The sequence below is a fragment of the Scleropages formosus genome, chromosome 14 (genome assembly GCF_900964775.1).
Source record: "Scleropages formosus chromosome 14, fSclFor1.1, whole genome shotgun sequence".
NCBI classification, from domain to species: domain Eukaryota; kingdom Metazoa; phylum Chordata; class Actinopteri; order Osteoglossiformes; family Osteoglossidae; genus Scleropages; species Scleropages formosus.
Window position 1 is genome coordinate 11,363,352 of NC_041819.1, and position 19,635 is coordinate 11,382,986.

Consider the following 19,635-nt stretch of genomic DNA (forward strand, 5'->3'; position numbering starts at 1 on the left):
ATTTCAACTGATCGTGGTTGCATGCCTTGTTCACAAATCAGTTTTCCTCATTACATTTTATTTGATGCAATATAAAAGCATACTGCTGTTCTTTCCTTTTTCTGCTTAGGTAAACTGGCTCACCTATGTCAAGAAATGCAAATGACTTTCATGTTGTGGCTTGCTTATTACAGAGAAGTCCTGCTGTAAAAGTTCTATTACTTTTAAAAGCGACAAAAATGCAGCCATTTTTTTTACGGACAAGCTTCCGTGGTTCTAATTCTTATTCTGTAGAACAGTTCGACTTTTTAACTTTTTTGTTATGATGATACTTGCTAACTCACTTTCTGCCAGATGCTACAAGCAAACTCGTGGCAAAAAGAATGTTTCTGTTCAATGTTGGTCTCTCCCTTTTGTTACCATGAACATATTTGCCCTGGCAGAAACAGCAGTTCTACACTGCTGATGGAGTTGAATCGCCTTACAAACAATAACTCATGTTTACTAACTCATGCTGACCTTCACTGTTATGCAAATCTAAAGCTCAGTCCTCTTTTGCTTTGCAACTTTTTTTATCTGTGGTTTACCATTTCACTCTATTGTCATACAGAATCATTTTCTAATGAATTGGAAGACCTGAATTAATGAAGATCACCGACCATTCAGACAAAACTCCAGTTAAATGTGAAGGTAAACTTTGTGCCCTCCATCCTGCACGGGGCAAAAAGGTGTAATTTTATCAGTACAATTATGTGAGCAAGGCGATCCTTTGACAGCTTGATGACAAGACCCACCCTGTGCAGCTGATGATGTGATGATAGCCTGTTTATTTTTGCAAGTCATTCTTCTCACTATTTCAGTTAGCAGCAGGTAGCCACAACAGGATATTGAAAAGATTAGTCGGACACTTTTGATGTGAAATGATAGGGGGCTTATGGTGATAGACAGTTAGAGTGGAGTTACAGTGTATTCAGGTTCTGTAAAAAACAGCGACGTATGAGTATGTCAAATGATGCCCAGGTTAGCTAGATTCTCCTGCGATTTTGTTCTTTTTGCTGCAATCTTTGGACAGGATGCTGCTCAGACACGTAAATGGTAACAGAAATAAAGGCGGGGATTTAGACCCACAGTGACACACTTCCTGAGTTCCTATTATGTTTACTAATAGTGCCACCCTGTTGTAAGCACTGATGACAGCTGTCAGTGGCAATTGCAAGGCCTCTGGCTGGTGTCTGCATACTCTGGCTCAGGAACATAGAAAAAATTTGTGTCTGAAATATCTTGGAGCTTCCTGATGTTATAGAAGTTTGCATTTGGTTGAAATTACAGAATTGCTACAACTGCATTTCACGTAGTTGAGCAACTGTAAAGTATTCCACATCATGACTGGCATATTTACAGTGGTGGTCATCTTTGGAATGCATTGTGCTTTGAACAGCACTGTCTCTATAACTGATGAGGAATGATGCCAAGACCATTTTAATGATCAACGCTTTTGTAAATGGGCATTAATTCAGGATGTGATTGCGCCGCAATTTCTATCAAAATCACTGCTAAAGTTTACGATTTAATGAGGGGGGTGTGGTGGCGCAGCAGTTTTGGCCAGGGCCTGCTCTCTGGTGGGTCTTGGGGTTCAAGTCCCCTTTGGGGTGCCTTGTGATGGACTGGTATCCCGTCCTTAGTGTGTCCCCTTCCAGCCTTGCGTCCTGTGTTGCCGGGTTAGGTTCCAGTTTGCCGTGACCCTGCTTGGGATAAGCGGTTTCAGATAATGTGTGTGTGTGTGTGAGAGATGTGTGAATCTACAGACCCATTCATTGAATAGGACTCCTTAATGTGATAATATAGTGAGTGGTAAAATGTAGGAAGTGTACCAGCTTCAATGTACTGTGAGTATTTACAATTTGCCTGACCACATTCTTTTTTTCTGCCAGCAGGATATCCCTGGATGCTGTTTTTAGATGGATGGCTTTGGCTTGTGCTATTTGTCTTTATGTTTTTGTGTTTGTCTGCTCAGTGTGTATGAGCCTGCTGTTTTTGACTCTACATTGCTCCCCTGTTTTTTTTTTTCCGACTGGAACATAAATGTTTGGAATTTACAGCAGAAGGAGTATGGAGTGTGTCAGTGCTAACATCAGCAAATATGTTTAGACATTGTCATGTCTGCTGCAGGGAGTGATGAAACTATCCACCAGAGGTCAGGGTCCAAATCACCTGGCAGAATGCGGCGCAGCTGTTCCCAGTGATTCAATTGGAGAAGAAGCTATAAAAGGCAAACAACAAGCTTGCAGTGTTGTGGGTCCTTGATCAGCCATCTACTGTGGGTGCTTTGGTTTTCTGATGGTCCCTGGTTACTGGTGTCTTTCTGAAGTTGTCAGTGTGCTTCTGTTTTATTTGCATTCATTCATTCATTCATTCATTCATTCATTCATTCATTCATTCATTTAGCAGATGCTTTTGTCCAAAGTGATGTACATCACAGTAACAGTACAATTTATGCATTACGTTAAGAGAAGGAGACATAGGTGTAGACATGTGACTCAAGTAAACCTAGTTTGTTACCTATCACTTGCTGCACTGAGGTTCATTGTTCGAGTAGGTGCATAAACCACAGGATAGACAAATCCCGATACCCTCCCACCAATTCTTTATTTTTTTTTTTTAAATATAAAAAAAGACCCTGAAAAGTCATTGGCTAGAAGGATTATGCCATGAGCTGATTTGTAAATGTGAGTGATTTAGCCAATAGCTGGTCTTTGCTACATTGCCCACATTGTCAACATCTGCCTGAGTTTTACTACCCATTGTAGGTGATCCTCTACTGAACCAGTTCTGGTTCTGCCTACAGGTGAAGATGATGGAATGCTACTGCTTCCTGACAAAGTGGATCATTCAGTGTCAGAAATGTCCTCTGAGCTCACAAGGAAATCACTGTCTTGCAATTTGGAATTTTGAGAGCAGCTAGGGCTATCCAGGCCCCAGAAATTTTCAGCTCTGCAACCATAGACCTCTTGTCCTGATTATGTAACCTGTCACACCATCACTTGACGTTTGGTCACAGATATACTCATTGTATCCAACACTAAACATCTATTATTGCATCTCACTAAAAGACTGCCAAGAACGGGTCACTCATTGGGACATGCATGCTTTTGCCTTGTTTTTGTATTTCCTTTCAAAAAGCACATTTGAATTGAGCTTAGAAAGCATATTTTAATTGTTCCACAAAGTCTGACAAGTTTTTGCCTTTTTTTCCATTGCCATGTGTGCACCTTATTCATAAATGTAATTGCCTAACAGAAAGACGTTTTTGCTGGGGTTCTGAAATTGTTCTCTTCCTCAAACATAAAGGAACTTTTGCCCAGGAGAGAAGTGTCACTCAGTGCAGCAGTGGTGGTGCTGTAATGCTTGAGCTCACCAGCAATTAAGCCAGTTCTTTGTAGTCTCTAAGGGCTCGTGTCCAAAAGAGGTCTAACATTCCACGCTGCGAATTTGAGAGGTATTATTTTCTTGCCCACATAGGCTGTCCAGGAATGGCCTGAGGAGTCAGATTTTAGGCTATCTTTTGTAAGTCTCTCTCTTTTCACATTCTGTTCTGCACAGTCATTCAGGGGTCTACTGAGAGCTGTTGGCCCTCAGTCCCATCTGACTATGACAGCTCTGTAGCACTGATGTGCACTGATCTAAAAAAAAAGTCCCTATATAGACAAGCGGGGTAAAAAGTTTATAGTAATAGTGACCCAGCAACACATATTTACCTTGGCGCTATTGGCAATGATGGTAAAGGAGGGATCCATAATAACAAGGACCTTCTGCAGATACCCACAGTGGCCAGATTTTAACAGTGTTAAAGGAGGACCTCACGTGTGCTGTCAAAAAGTTCTTGCATTTATCTCAGGGTGGACTCATTCATTGTCTGCCTAGCTGAAGTTTACTCACAAGGTGGTGAGAAAAGGTGCACGCAGCAAGACTGCACTGTGGTCCATCCTGGGGTTTTGTCTGGGATTGAAGGACAATTACCATGTGAAGCATGAAGAGCCTTTTTACTGGCAGAAGGATGCTTACTACTTCTCACCACAAGGATACATGTGGGGCAGCGCCTGAAAACCAGGCGGACATGCACAGATGAAAAGCTCTGTTAATACTACATGCCTCAAAATAACCCTCAGACACACAGCAGTTCTACAGCCTGTCTCTTGCAAGATGCCGTACTCTGATATTTACATCACATTTACATTTATTGATTTAGCAGAAGCTTTTCTCTGAAGTGACGAATAACAGAAGTGCATTTCGCAACATATGAAGAGTTACAGGTGCGAATCCTCTTCCATTCAATTGAGACTGTTCCAGTGTGTATCCAAATTATAATCAGTTGCGGTCTGAAATATGCACCTGACAAACTTTCATGTTTTAGTCACTGAAGAAGCTATTAAAATACTTTCTCAGCCCCAAGTAGCAAAAATCATACCTTGTTTCCAGGTTTAGTGTCTGAAAAGCCCACTGTACCTCACTGTTAGGGATCTGTTACAATTTACTTTGTATTGCAAGACGTTTCAAAATGAACATGACAGTTTAAGACAAAATAAGAAGGCATATTGCATGTAAAAAGATACAAGATTAAATTTTCTCTTATGTTTATTCATTTAGCAAATGTTTTTTTTCCAAAGTGGGTTGCAACCCAGGGTATACAAAGTGCATGTGTACCTGGGGCAGCTGGCGGTGTAGTAGTTAGTGCTGCCTTTGGACCCAAAGGTCACATTTGCGATTCTCACCTCTACCTGTAGCACTCGTGAGCAAGGTACTCACCCTAAAAATTGCTCTGGTAAAATTAACCAGCTGTGTAAATGGGTAAATAATTGTAAGTAGTGAAACATTGTAAATTGCTTTGGAGAAAAGCATCAACAAAATGAATAAATATACTGCATGTCACAACAGGTGAGGAGTGTTAGGTACAGATTGTCTTCTATACTGCAGATGTACACATTTGGATTTTGAGACCAGAAGCAAACGCAAACTTCTGTTTATTTTCCTTTCTATTTTGTTTTGCGAGAATTACCAAGGTTTGCACGCTGAGACCACAATAATCCTGTTAGCTGCTAATTAATTTCCAAATACATTCATGAGAGAGTGGCTAAAAACAAAAAAAAGAAAACAAGTAAAGTGAATAATGTGTGCGTGTTTGTAGCAATGGAAGTGATCATGAATATGCAACGTACTTTGAGACTTCGTTTGTTAAGTGTTTTGTTGTGTGCTCTTGCTGTGGTTGGATGGGAGCAGGGTCCTTTCCTTCCAGAGGAGCTCAGGCCTTGTGTCTGACTTTGGACCTGGCTGTCCAGGTGTTGCCTGAGTGATGCACATCAAAGGCTGGGAGGGCTGCGACCAAACAACATTATTCTAAAGCCTATTTTTTGGGACTCCATTCCGTAATCTGCTTGGCAAAACTTCAACAAGCTGAGGTCACAAGGCAGCAGGTTATCATGCCGCCCTAATCATCGAGCTCACTGCTTCGCCGGTGCCTTGTTTTTGTCAATTATAACCTGCATCGGTTAACCGCTGTTGTTTTTAATGAACTGAAACAAGTATTTGGGAAGGAGGCACAGGATAAAAAATGAGCAACAGCATAACAAGATGAATAGTAATGGATCAGAACAGCAGAAAAGCTGTGTGGTTTGGAGCACAGCAGACTGTGTCATTTATTCAGCGTACTGAATTTAGGGTGAGATTTGCCATGAAGCACAACCAAAATTTCACTTGAGGCTTCCTAGTTCATTCAGAGGCTGCATTGCTCGTATACAAATGTAAGATACCAAAGAAACAGAAGAGAATTATTTATGCATTGTGAGAACTAATGTTGGATTAGGTAATTTTCTATCTTACAAATCCCTTTTTTAATCAACATCTTTACATTTTAATTATGTAGTACGGTCACTAGATGTCAGTAGGAGATGCAAAATAAAATGGTAGCCATGCAATTCTTTTCCGAAAGTTCGTTTGAATTTATTATTGCTGTTGATGAGGCACACGTCTGTCTTTTGTTCACTTCATTAACACGCATTCTTTCCTTTAGGCTCGTGTGACTTGTTCTCTAGCAATGTTTTAAATGCTGTTAAATTTCAGTATTCAGGTTTTTTAAAGACGATGTGAAAAATACAGCGGAATGTTTATATTATGTTTGCATGTCATCTTTTGATGGTAATAGGGTACTTCATGCCAACAACACTCATATAAAACATGTGGCTTTGACAAAAAGTCTAGAGGAGTAACTAAGGTGAAGTAAAATATGAAACGGCAATACAGCTGAAGTATACGTGACAGCTATCACATTTTAAGTAGCACGTTCTGATTTGGATCCCCTTGAAATTAGCTGTTTTGTCATCTCAAATCAAACAGATCACAGACGAGATCACTAAGTTGGTTTTACAAGTTATTTTGATAAATTAACATGTATTTTCCCTGTGGTTTGTGAAACCAAACCATATATTTTACCCTCATTCTTAGAAAGTAAATAATATGATAATTAACTTTATCATCAGAAATCAAACACTTGTTTCCGCTTTTCCTTTTAACACACTTTTCTCCAAATTACAGTTTGATTGGATCCCTCTGGTATTCTGACATCCATGTCACTTCAGGAGTGTAGAAAATTGCTGTTAAATGCTATGGGTTTCCTGGTTCTTTACACTCTGCAGGGTGAAGTAACACACTGGCAGAAGTGTGCTCTTTGTCTGATACTGTGCACAATCCACCCAAGAGAACATGCAGCAGTTTGCGTTTCCCAGTCATCTTTGCTACAGACGGCTAATAGGGAATGACAAAAAGTTGAACCTGGTGGTACTTTATTTTTTTTTTAGAATCTTTCTTTGCCTGTACCTCATGTCAGTAACCCACAATAGCAAAAAATGTAGAGACTGCAAGTATTTGAGAATCAAGGTATTGACTGGTGGTAATCACAGTTCATTTCTGCAAAATCCTTTTGTTAAATTGTGATTTGTTATTGTTTTAAAATAGTTTAGATTATTATACTTTATCAGTGCAATTACCACTGCAGTGGTGTTATTTAACAGGTGTGGGGTTTTGTACTTTGTATGTGATCTAGGGGGACTTGGTGGCGCGGTGATGCGGTGGGTTTGGCCGGTGCCTTGCTGTGTGGCAGGTCTGGGGTTTGAGTCCTGCTTGGGCTGTGGTGGCCCTGTCTTTCTCCTTATGTTTGCCTCCCCTGCCATGCAGAGGAAGAACCTTGCAATCCGCCTCTGTTTCCTCCCTTGACTTGCATTAGAAACCATGGGAGTGGTTGCTATGGGTTGGCTTCGACTTGGCACATAGCATGTGATGCAGACATATTGAAGACATGGGCGTGTACCAGTTCTAGTAATATCAACAACTTTGAGTAAATGAACCGCAGCACTGATCACTAAAACCTTTTAAAGAACTATCATGAGCAGAAAGCTGTTAGAGGTCAGTGTTATGTTGTTACAGGTTTATTTTGCCACACAGTAACTTAATTTTTTGTAAACTTCATGGTTGTCGTCTTTCTTTTCAAACACTTTTAGGATTATTAATTTTTAAAAGTAATTCTATTAACTGCTACAAAATGGGCTCTTGTGTGGCAACCTACAGCTGATCAGATATCGTACTATAGTTTGGTGGGAGTTACAGAATTCACTGGGAGCTGAACAGATTACACTATTTAGAGGATACCAGATTAGACTGTAGATTAGACTTTAGCATCTTCAGAGCAGGTCTTCTTAGAATGCAGATGCCTGTGCACAAAGGTGTCTGATGAGACAGGAGAAATGCTCTCTTCTGTCCTCACAATTTTGCAGTTACCCTCTTTATTTTGAAATCACACGGCGCCCCTTTGCTTGCACGTAATGAGCATATGAATTGTAATTTTGGGAGTTTGCCACTCTGAATAGCTTTGTTATATTATCTTCTAACAAGCTAATTCAGTAAGGACATATTATGTTTGATGGTTATCAGGGGCTATTGTAGGCAAGGAATTATCCATACTGACAGTTCTCCAGGTTTTGACAGGAGTTAATAATTGATATAATCACAGGAATAAAAGTAAATTGGCATTCGCGTAAATTCGCCTCCTTGGCAGCCCTGACTGCAGCACTTCACATGTTCGGTTGCCTTGTGGCTCTGAGAAACAGTAGCCTGGAGAAAATGACTATTTATGCTTGTAGCTCGAAAAAATAATTGTGCTTATTTTGCCTAACTATTCTTAATATATACATAAAAACAAAAATATTCAAATGTAGAATAATCCTTTGTGACATTTAAGTTGTTTTTTTAATTTTGATTTTATTATTTGCCTTTCAGGAAATTAACTTATTTGAATTGCATGAACAAGTTGGCATTTCTTATTACATACTGAACTTTAGTCTGGAAATAGTTTTACATAATTTTGAAAACGACTTGAAACTATGAATAAACGATGAGTTATGTAAATACAACTATTTACATTTCAGATCAAGAACCTAATTAAGGCATAGTTTAAAATGTTCAATGTCTTTGTTTTTTTAGCTGAAGAAGCTATATGAAGCTCGGAAAAAGCAATACAAAACAACCTTTAGTTACAAAAGGAAAAAAACGTAAGGCTATTAAAAAAACACTACAAAATCACAATCTGTTGTAACAAAAGATGTTGCCATATTTAATCAATAAGTACTGGAAATTTAATAAAATAGGTTGCCAATTTTTTGAATGGGATATCCCTGTTCAAAAATATCAATTTACTGAAATGAGAAATATATAAAGTTGTGACTCTGACATGCATCATCAGCAATAAAAAGCTATAGAAATGTTTTGATTGTTAAGTTCCAGGAAATGCGTTGATATAGACTAACCATTTCAATATTATATAGGAGGTAAAATAGTAATGTTTCAGGTGTAAATGCATGAATGGAAACTGAACTGTCAGTCTAAATAACTGCAACCTTCACAGCATTACTGAAGTAAAAAGATTTCCAGAAATCAAAACCAAATATCAAGTTAATTATTCTGGATATATGAACCATTTGCTCTCCATCCATCCATCCATCCATCCATTCATCCATTTTCATTAACTGCTTGTCCTGATCAGGGTTGCAGTGGTCCAGAATCCTGGGCGCAAGGTTGGGGGGGGGATACACCCTGGACACAATTTGGATTTTAAACCAGTCCTGAGCAGCCCAGGCTGTGCCTCCCTTTCTAATGTAACGTTTGTGTAAATATAAAATGATACAACATTTTGAGCAACTGTACTGTTAATCACCGAATGATATGTTTGAAATGTTGCTCTTCCATTAATTGTGCTACCACAGTTGCCAGTATAATATATAAATGGATCATTTTTAAATCAATAATATTTCATTATTTAATTAATAATTTTAATTTTTAACTCAAGCGAGCAAACTCTGAAGGTACTTCATAGTAGGTAGTGTACTCGGTAAACATGTTGCTGCTAGGAAAGTGTCCTGTTCCGTTACACACTCCTGTGTCACTGATTTGCACAGTGTGATCAGTTCAGAGCCCTGACAGCAGAATCACAGTGAACTGAAGTAGCAATGCCTCTCCAACCACAGTCGAGTGAATGCAGTGAAATTTTGTCTGATCAGGCTGGATGAGGACAAGCTCCCAGCACCATCAATGGCAAACAGTCAGACTGTAAGCCAAGGAAACCTGGTCGACCTACGCCTCTCCAAGATGAACGATTGATAGGTAAAGGCAAGTTTATCTGCCACATGCATATGCATTGCTACTTTTTGTTTGGTGTATTCTTCATGAAAAAATGTGTGTGGGATGAAGTAAAACACAAAATTCATCTTTTGAAATAGCGGTGGTGTATGTCCCTCATCACCTTCCCATTCTATGCCCATTTCCCTGATGCATGAGGGCACACAAAAATGCCTCAGTTACCAAAGTATGGCAGGAGAACCAGCGAAATGACTGTGTGAATAGAGTAAATGGCTTTATATGACTTTATAAACTATATTTAAAAATATGCCAGAAAATGAAGTAACTCTGCACGAAAGAACTTCAATAAAATCAGTGTATGTGTAAGTTCAAAAATGTATTTTGAGATGTTGAGTCTGAATGTTCTTTCATGTTTTATTATTTTTATTCTGTAAACCTGAATATAAATTTATAAAGGTGTAATATAGGCCTCTATATCAAATGAACATTTTGTAAGGTAATTCAACTTCATAATAAACCTCCCACTTTTGTTTTAACTAGGCAACCCGTTTTTCCTTTTAGCTGTTTCCAAATTGCTTACATTTGCATTTCATTCAGAATCGGTACCCTTCAGTGAAATAACACTTTTTGGCATGGCATTAACATGAACATTCACGAGGTAATGCCTTGTGATTTACTTGAAACGATATGCATCTGCCATCCCTGCTCTCAGCTGCACTGAATTATTTACTGGTATACAAAGGGTTATTGTAGATCATTAGATGGACACGTAGGCCTCTGATTTTAATTGCAATTGTAATCCTCTTCACTTGAGGTCCTGAATGCCCCGTTTGAAATCCAGCGGAGATGTAAAATTCTCCCCATGGCCACTCAGTGCCTGTGATACATTAAAAGGTGTTATCCAACTGAAATGTAAATCGCAGTTCTTGAAAACAAATTATGAAAGAAGATGACAGTGCAGCGCTCTATCAATAAAGCATCAGAGAGGCTCCATTTGAGGCGCGCCTCTTTCAGTCCAAATTGCAGCGCGCTTGTTATCATGGGTAATAGTGTGCTGTCAGGCAGGTTGATTACAAGGTTATGGTAAACAATCCTTTTCAATCGAGCGTGCTGAATGGGGCAAAAAGCACACGTCGTATTTATCGAGCAAATTCGAACATGGAAGATGCAGGGCTAAATGCCCAGGGATGCCTCTGTTTTTTTAACTCCCGGCAATTGGCCATTCTCTGCAAGTGATATCTGGGTGGGTTTTCATGCCATTAACTACATCCTCTCTTGCTTTATGTTAAGCTGTGGCTGCTGTGGCAGTGTACAAATGAACAGGAAGGTGGTGTGTTTCTGAACTATAAAGGAACGGCAGGTTGGTGTGTTTTTTGGGGTTATTAGTACAAGGCCAGTGCTGATGAACTGAGACATGGTGAGGACAATAGGAACTGATGAGTTCAAGAGGTGCCTTTGTCGCATAAAAAAGGGAAATGACTGTGTAATATATAAGCTTTAAATGTTTCATGAATACCTTTTTCTTGTCTTCCTTTTTCAGTCTTTTTCAGAACAATTACTGTTGTACTTCTGATTCCTATGTTGAACCTGGCACTGTGTTGCCTTCCTGCATCATAGGCACACATTGTTTGTGTTAGTCAATATTTCAAGTCTGTGTCAGCCAAGTGCTTATACTATACATTAATCACACACATTTTTCAGAACCGCTTGTCCCATACAGGGTCGCGGGGAACCGAAGCCTACCCGGTAACACAGGGCGTAAGGCCGGAGGGGGAAGGGGACACATACAGGACGGGACGCCAGTCCGCCGCAAGGCACCCCAAGCGGGACTCAAACCCCAGACCCACCGGAGAGCAGGACTGTGGTCCAACCCACTGTGCCACCGCACCCCCCTTACATTAATCACAGTAACAACAAATGAAAATAGCAGAACAAGGTTTAAAAAATGCATGCAAAATAATAGTCACACATTTTGCCATAACTTTAAATGTATATTGAAGCCAATACACCAACAGTGCGATGTGCAACATGACTGCGGATGGAGGGCAAAGCTCCTGCTGAATTCTGTTCTATATGCAGTTTTGCAATCCATATTGGCACCTTGGTTACATTCCTTCAGGCCCGTATCTGTAGCAGAATGAGTCAATTAAAGAGAACTGGAGTTACAAATTAGTTACAAATGAAGCTCATTGAGTTTCTTAAAGGATACAGAAGGTGGGGTGGTGTAGCGGTCATGGGGCAGTTTGCTCCACTTAGGCAGATGGTCAGACAAGATGACCATGGCTCCATCCAGCATGTCCTTCTTGGTGTTAATAATACGTGGGGTCCATCAGACAAGGCTAGCTTTTTGGGGCCTCTCCATTAGTGAACAAGGCGCTCACTGTTTTGGTGAAAGCGATGAGGCAGTGAATCAAAATCGTAGTGTTGGAGAGACAAAATGGCAAGGGTCGTCCAGTGCAACCTGAGTCCTCCACAAGTGCCCCCCTTGGACACGTTAATCAATCTCGTTTGTCACTCATACATCCCCATCAGGCCACTGTTGCTGTTGCCCTGTTACCGACCCTGGACACGACACTGGTTGGGGGGTGGGGCTGAGGTGGGGGTGTGGGATGTAGTTGCTAATTACCTCAACAAGCTGCTGCTCTACTCTTACAGGCTTCATTTCACCTTTGCCAAGTCTAGTCCTGAAACTGGAGGCTCGCAAATATCCCAATTACACCTGCACTTCATGTCTCTTTGTAACTGGGTTCCCCCCTTCCCTAGGGAGCACAAAGAATACAATTGTCCAGTGTAGAGACGAGAGTCCTGCTTAAACAGGCATGCCTGTTGTACGGGAAGGAGAAGGAGGCTATGAGTACACAAATACGAAGGGCTTTGAATGGCCTTCATTTAAAGGCCATACCAGCTCACAAAAGCGTATTGTCACGTTTCTGTTCCTGTGCAAAGATATGGCTCAACTATTTCTTTTGGGATGTCAGAAGCCACAGTGCATGATATCCGCTGCTGCCAAGTGTTTCTAAGATTGTTACTTGACAGGCTGTTATACGGCATTTTTTTCAGTTTCCAAAAAACCTAAATTGTAGAAAGAAGTAATTTTCATGACAGTTCTGCAAACAAATCTCATTACTAAACAAAAAACACTATGCGATTTTGGAATTTTTAAACAAAACTCAGACATGTTTTTGAATTGATATTAATTGATGTTATTGATATTGAATTGATTTTAACTGGCATGTTTCCCATGGCAACAGAGCCTATTAACTGCTCAGTGATCTCAAAAACTGCTCTGAGTTTCAACCACCTTTTGTCCAAGTGGTGAAGCCATACAGATTAGAAAAAGCACAGTATGAAGCCAGAAATTTAGGACTGAACCCACAGACAGAGCTTTGAGCTTGTTCCAGGTTAACTGGGGGACTCCCACAATGCTTAGTGGTTGGCCAATAAGCCAGTACTCAGTAGTTGGCCAAGGAATTGCAAGTCCTGCCATTCGCTTTGAAACTTGGCAAGATGCTGGAGGGCTAAAGTTAAAGGTCTCCAGAGTGCCAAGTGTAGACAGTTGTATGTGTGTGCTTTCCCTTTGTTTTGTTTGTTTGAGACCCTTCAGCATATAAAAGCTGGAATGGGCCTAAAACCTCGCAAGCTGCCAGAAACACATCGTACTTTTCAGCTAGCTGGAACGTGGGGCCTGGTGTCTAACCATTCCAACCGCTGAAGATCCTTCAGATCTGGACAACAAAGCACATTTCACCCCCACCCATCATCTGCCAATTGTGCTGCAAGTAAGAGTGCCACCAATTAATATCCAAGACCGGCGGCACAAGCTAAAGCACAACTGAGGCCTGTCTCGGGCAGCTGGCCACTTACGAGGCCTAGTTTTTGTCAGCTGTGAATGAGGCTAATAGGAATTTTGTTTTTCAGGGCTTAGATTAAAAGGCCTAACTGGCTTTAAGGCCCTATCTGTGTCCAGACCCCTAAACTGCGAGGGATCCCCTTCGGTAATACCACTTTAGTCGGGTTATCCTTCTGCGAACATACTTGTTCTGTAGTGGGAGGCAGACTAAGAAACTCAGACGTTCTTTGGAGCGTTAATTAAGAATGATGTCCAAAATTAATCCATAAATTCAGCTGGCTGGAGGGGAAAGAGTCTGAAGGCTATGAGCCGAAGTGTTCTCACACCAGGGAGAGTAGAGCCTTTAGCTACAGGCATCGAGATAAACAAATGCAAGGACAGCCATCTGACACAAAACTTGATATACTTACAGAACTAAGTGCTTATCTTCCTTGTCAGCTTGTCATATTATATGTTATGAAAAGTGACTGTTTGTTTGAGTGCAGCAGCAGAAGCCAGGTCCTCTAAATGTCATCATATGGTCAATGTCTTCTGGAACAAATGGATGCCAAACGTGGCACTGGAGTTACAACACAATATGCTGAAGCCCTACTGGCAAAAAAGCACCGAACCTTTGGAAACTGACTGTATTTTTGTTCCTGTTGGACAAAAGAACCAATATCCATATTATCTATTATATCCATTTATGCGTTTGAGCTATTGTAACAAATTTAATGATGTTGTCCAATGCATGATTTGATATAACCACACTCAGTCTAACTTTTTAAATCTTGTGAGTTGTAAGGAATTTATAACTGAAAATAATCACCTGATTCCGATTTGAATATAGGCATGTGCAAATATATTCAAAATAGATCTAAGGACACCTCCTGAGGTCTGTAGAACCTCTCCCAGACACAGTGTTTGATCAAACCTCATTGATCTACGACAGCATATCTTTCTGCCCACGAGTAGAAAAGATATGAGCAACTGTGTTAGATGTAAACAGTCTGCGTTTAACAGTTTGAGTCCATGCAAATCTGTTTATACTGATACAACAGAGCAGGTATCGTTGAACAATGTGGAAGCTGTGGCAATTGCATGTATCTACTACTAACTTCAGGATATAAAGTATGTACATGTAAAGCTTTTGATTCATTAAAAAAGTCCTGCCTTTCAAAATCTATGGCTAATTCCACTCAACTTCATGAATGGCATTAAATGGTGATTTTGTTACGTGGTAGAGCGCTATGGAGCCTAATTTAGCTCAAGGAAAAAATATATATGTAAGCATTTTCTGATGCATAGTCCTGCAGAAATCACTCTAGCTTTATAAAAGTTATTGTGAAATGGTGGTGCCACTTTATTTTTACCAAAAGTGCCTCCTTTGTTTTGGAGGGCTGCTAGCAGTGCTGTTGGTCACTAGTGCCGGTTTTACTCTTCAGTAGGCTTGACTGATATTTCTCCAGAGAACATTTTCTCCTGCTCTCTAATGCAAAACATAACAGGGGCAATGTCCTGTTGAACTGGCAGGGAAAAGTGAAGCATGAATAATGCATTTGTAAAAGTTGCATAAGATATGAATAATGCATTTGCAACTTGTCAACAAGTTCAGCAATGTTATGATGCAAAAAGTGACAAAGCATTACAATTGTTAGTCTCCTACTAACTAGCCAAATCATTGTCATGGGTTATCTTCCACAGCGGATTATCATAATCAATAACATCCTGTGCAAATTTCACAATTACAACAGATACTATGAAAAAGGGAATATTCTTTCAAAAAATTTACTGCAGTCACGTGTCCATGGCAGGTTTGTCAGACATCGGACCACATACAAGTGGAAAATTTATTAAGCAAGTACGTTTTGTCTCAAATAGGCTACTTGAGTCGATTCTTCTAATTCTGCAGCTCCTAGAATAAAGGACAACATGGCTAAAAAATGAAATGCAGCTACTCGTAAAATAGATAAAACTTGGACCGACTGCATGGAAGCATGTTACTGGAACTTAAGAAAGGGATTCTTCTAAGCATAACAACTGCCAACTTTATATGTAAAAAGTGGAAAAATATCAAAAAAAAAGAAAATTGCGTATTTAACCTTTTCTGCCACCGAAAAATGAATAAAACACTCAGTCAAATGCAGATGTTAATGCTGCCTCTATTCCATTGAGACATTCTGAAGAGTTTTTCTTCCATTAACACACATTTGAAATGTGCAACCATAAATTGTGAAGTTGCATCATGTTTTAAATAGAGATGGTGATCTGCATATTGTGGATTGGAGAGTGGCTATGGAGCGGCCGATTTCCTGCTGTGCCACGGTGTGTCGAAATTCATTCAGCATAATCAAGTGTTGCCAGTTCCCAGAAAGTGGAATGAATTACCTGCCACTGTTGAGTGAGGCAACCGGAAGGAACCGTTTTATCTTCGTGCCGTGTATTTGCTTCTCGAGCGGACATTTTAACACTGGCACTAAAAGGTTGTGAGAAAATTGCGAGATTGTGTGAAAACTGTTGAAATGCTCTCTTTATCTCCAGGTAGAAATCACTCCAAAACAGGCATCAAATGTTCTCAATATTCACGCGCAGCTGATATCAGTTTTTAAACCTAACCTTTCAGTATCGTGGCTCAGCAGGCAAGAATACATACGCTAAACTGCGGGAAGGCGTTAATTCTTTGCAGAATATAAGAAATGGTGTACAAATTGAATCTGGAATGAAATTCAATATGAAAAGAGATATATTACCACACTAATGGTGATCCCTAGGGCCTTTCTCTCGCCTTTGTAATGAATGTAATTGCTAACCATACATCTCCGTACACGTAGCTGATAAAGGCCCCTGTGAGGACACAAGCAGACGATGCAGCAGAACAAACCTGCGCTCACCCAGATGTCTCCACAGGCTGTCTTTAGTGTTTCCGTCTGCTGGTGACTCTGGGGACTGACAGCACTCCTCCCGTGCTGCATGATTGCCATGCTCCACATTCCAATGAACACTTTGGATGCTTCTATAGACGTTAAGTACGATCATCCTGTATTGAGCATCTTTATTGTGGAGTGCTCAATTCTGTAAAAAAAAAAAAAATAAAAAAAATTCAAAAACAGACGGGTGGTTCCATGGCAAAGCGTAAACATTTGACTTTCTTATGCACTTGGTGAAAGAATTGCAATGTGAACAGGTTTTACATTACAATAAAAGTCACTCTTTAACACTTGGTTGTGTTGTAGCAAATTTTAAATAAATTTAAGCTTTAGCTTAGTTTTGAGTTTGGCTTAAATAGTTTTAAATTAATGTGTGTGTTTAATGAATTTTGTTATAGCAGCTTTTTGCATCCTTTGAAATATATAAATTCCTTTTTTTTTAAAATTCAGTAAATACAATTGATTTGACAGAATTGATGAGTCAGAATTCTCACTATTAATTATATTCTTTGTCTTGTGTGTGTGTGTGTCTTTTCAGAAAAATTCAAACAATTTGTGCTATACTTGTTTCCTGTAGCATCAAAACAGAAGTGAAACACCAAATTTCTGCAGTATGTTATAATTTTGTAATTTTTCTTATATAATTTTATACTTGTAAAAAAAAAACTGAAATGTTTTTAAGACTTTTACATTCAGGTTATCAGTGCTTTGTGACATTATTGTTTAGGATTAATTTTTTTGCACATTTTATTGTTCTATTTTTCTAAAAAAAACACATTGTTACATAAATGTTAAATGTGTGACTGCAGAAGACATAGATAGATATAGCCATATCATTAAATTTTTCCACACTTTCTTGATAGTAAAGTGTGCTTCATTGCTAGGCGTTTTTCTTGAGTATCAGTCCCAGGGAGCAGTTCTGAACTGCAGGGTATGTTATGAATGGTCCACAGCAAAATGTAATTGCTCCAAAACATGGCAAATCATTTGAAAGAATTAAAAAAAAAACACCTGATTTTCCAGTTTGGTTGATTTATGTAAATGGGTGCACAGCTTATTTAAAGGTTCAGGAAGAAAACATAGGATCACATTTACAGGATATCTGATGAATTAAAGTTTGCTCTCAATTAAACAAGTATTTTCTCAGACAAAATCCTGTGACACTTAAAAAAAAAAAGTGAAGATAGCAAGTTTGTGTTAACAGGGAAGTGTTAATTAATGAAAGACGAACCTTTGCCAATTAAGGACGTGTGTTTTTTGTTCTTCTATTCTGTCCTTACCCTGTTAATGATCAGCATTAGTTGTCTCATATGTCAAGCCGGCACGGCTCTGGACTTCACAAACATAAAAGACAAAAAAAACGATTGAAATAATCGGTATAAATTGGAGCGGTACCCCTCTCAGCAGGTGAGGTTGAGGAGCTGTGACCACTCCAGGGATTTGGGGGTGGGTTTGGCCTCAGCTTAGCCATGGCTTACGAGTGCGAAGGTGAACTATGGAACAAAGGGGACCTGGAGAAGGGGGGGGGTTGTGTCTTCTCTGAACTTCCTCCAGCTTCATCTTCCAAATATCAGCCATAAGGGCCACTGCTTCCACACAAAAACAGCTCCTAATTATCTCTGAATAGCAATTTTATTAAGTCCTAATTTGTGGTAATAGATTATAATGTAGTGGACAAAGACAATGTGAGAGGGAGCGATAAAGACAAGCATGGAATTTTTTTTCTCTCCTCGTTTCGCAAAGTAGAAAAGATCCAGTTTTGTGAACTGCTCTGCTCGTGAAACGAGATGCAGGTAAGGAGGAGGTCAAGGTCAGGTTATTCAGTACCTTTCCTGAGACTGGAAAACAGCAGTATGTTATTCATATCATACCAGATAACTTGCCCCAGCTCTGAAAATGAAAAAGATGAAATGCCACAGAACCAGACCTTGAACATACACTCTGCCTTTTTCTTAGGGTAGGGACAGAAAAAGGAACAGCAGAAACCTCCCACTATACCAGACCTAAATTTCATTGTTGCCGGAGCTGGTTGTCTTTGTCCCTTCACATTAGACTTGGTGCTGCTTTGGGAACCCAACTTTAGCAGAGTGTGAAATGTCAGTGCTGATGAGCTCTCTTATAAATGTTGAGATCACAAAGGACAAACTCTAAGTAGGTCATAAAATACAATTTCTCCAGAATCTTGCCATTGGTGAAAACTGTAGCACCATGTAACTGCCGGATATAGAAAAAAAAATCATCTAAGAATTTATTATGAAGGAAACAATGCCAGATTTTTATATTTTAGCATTGTCATTGTACTGTGATAAATTGGCATTCTGTCTAGGGTGCACTTTGCATCATGTCCTATTATTTCAAAGCGGAGACTCAGGATCGGACAGTTATTGCTGATGGATGGATGGATGGATGGATGGATGGATGGATGAATGGATGGACCAATTCTCACTCTGAAGATTACAGCTCTTATCTTTTATGAAAAGAAAGTGCAGCTTTGAAATTGTACCAGAAACGTTTCAGTACCAGAAAAATATTTTTGACAACATCTTAATGCTTGGTGTAATCTTTGGAGGTTACCTATGGACGGTGTTGTGTAGCGAAGCCACCAGCACTACACAGTGCACTATTTGCTCTGGCTTTCAGCTCTGTGTTCCTACATTACAATGTGTAGATTTAGAGATTATGAAAGAAGAAGTTATGGTTCTCAGCAGAAGCCCAGAAATCCCCCCGAAACCCTATCTCCTTTTTTTTTTTGTCAGACTTTGTACCAGATGGTTGGTGCACTGGTTATGGGGGGATGTTTTTAAGCCAAAGTACCTGATTACAATTCACTGATACAGTTTCTGATACAATTCAAATACAATACCCTGGCTTAGGGATAATGCCTTGGTAAAACATCATTTATTTTTTCCATGTACATTTTATCCATGTATTACTGGAGTAGACAGCTACAAAGCCCTCAGAAAACAAATAAAAGACATGAAAAATAATACCTTTTCAAAAGACTTTTTCTTTCCTACTTGATTCTTCAAACAAAATGGCAAAATGTGATCATTTTATTGATATGTGTATATGCTCAATGTATAGACTAAAAATGTTTCTTTCACAACTAAAAAATGTCAGTTATGTCAAAAAAGTATAATTTTTGCTGTCCATATCATTAAAGGAATACACAGACACATTTTATATATTTGTATATACAGTATTAATATATAGTTGTACTTG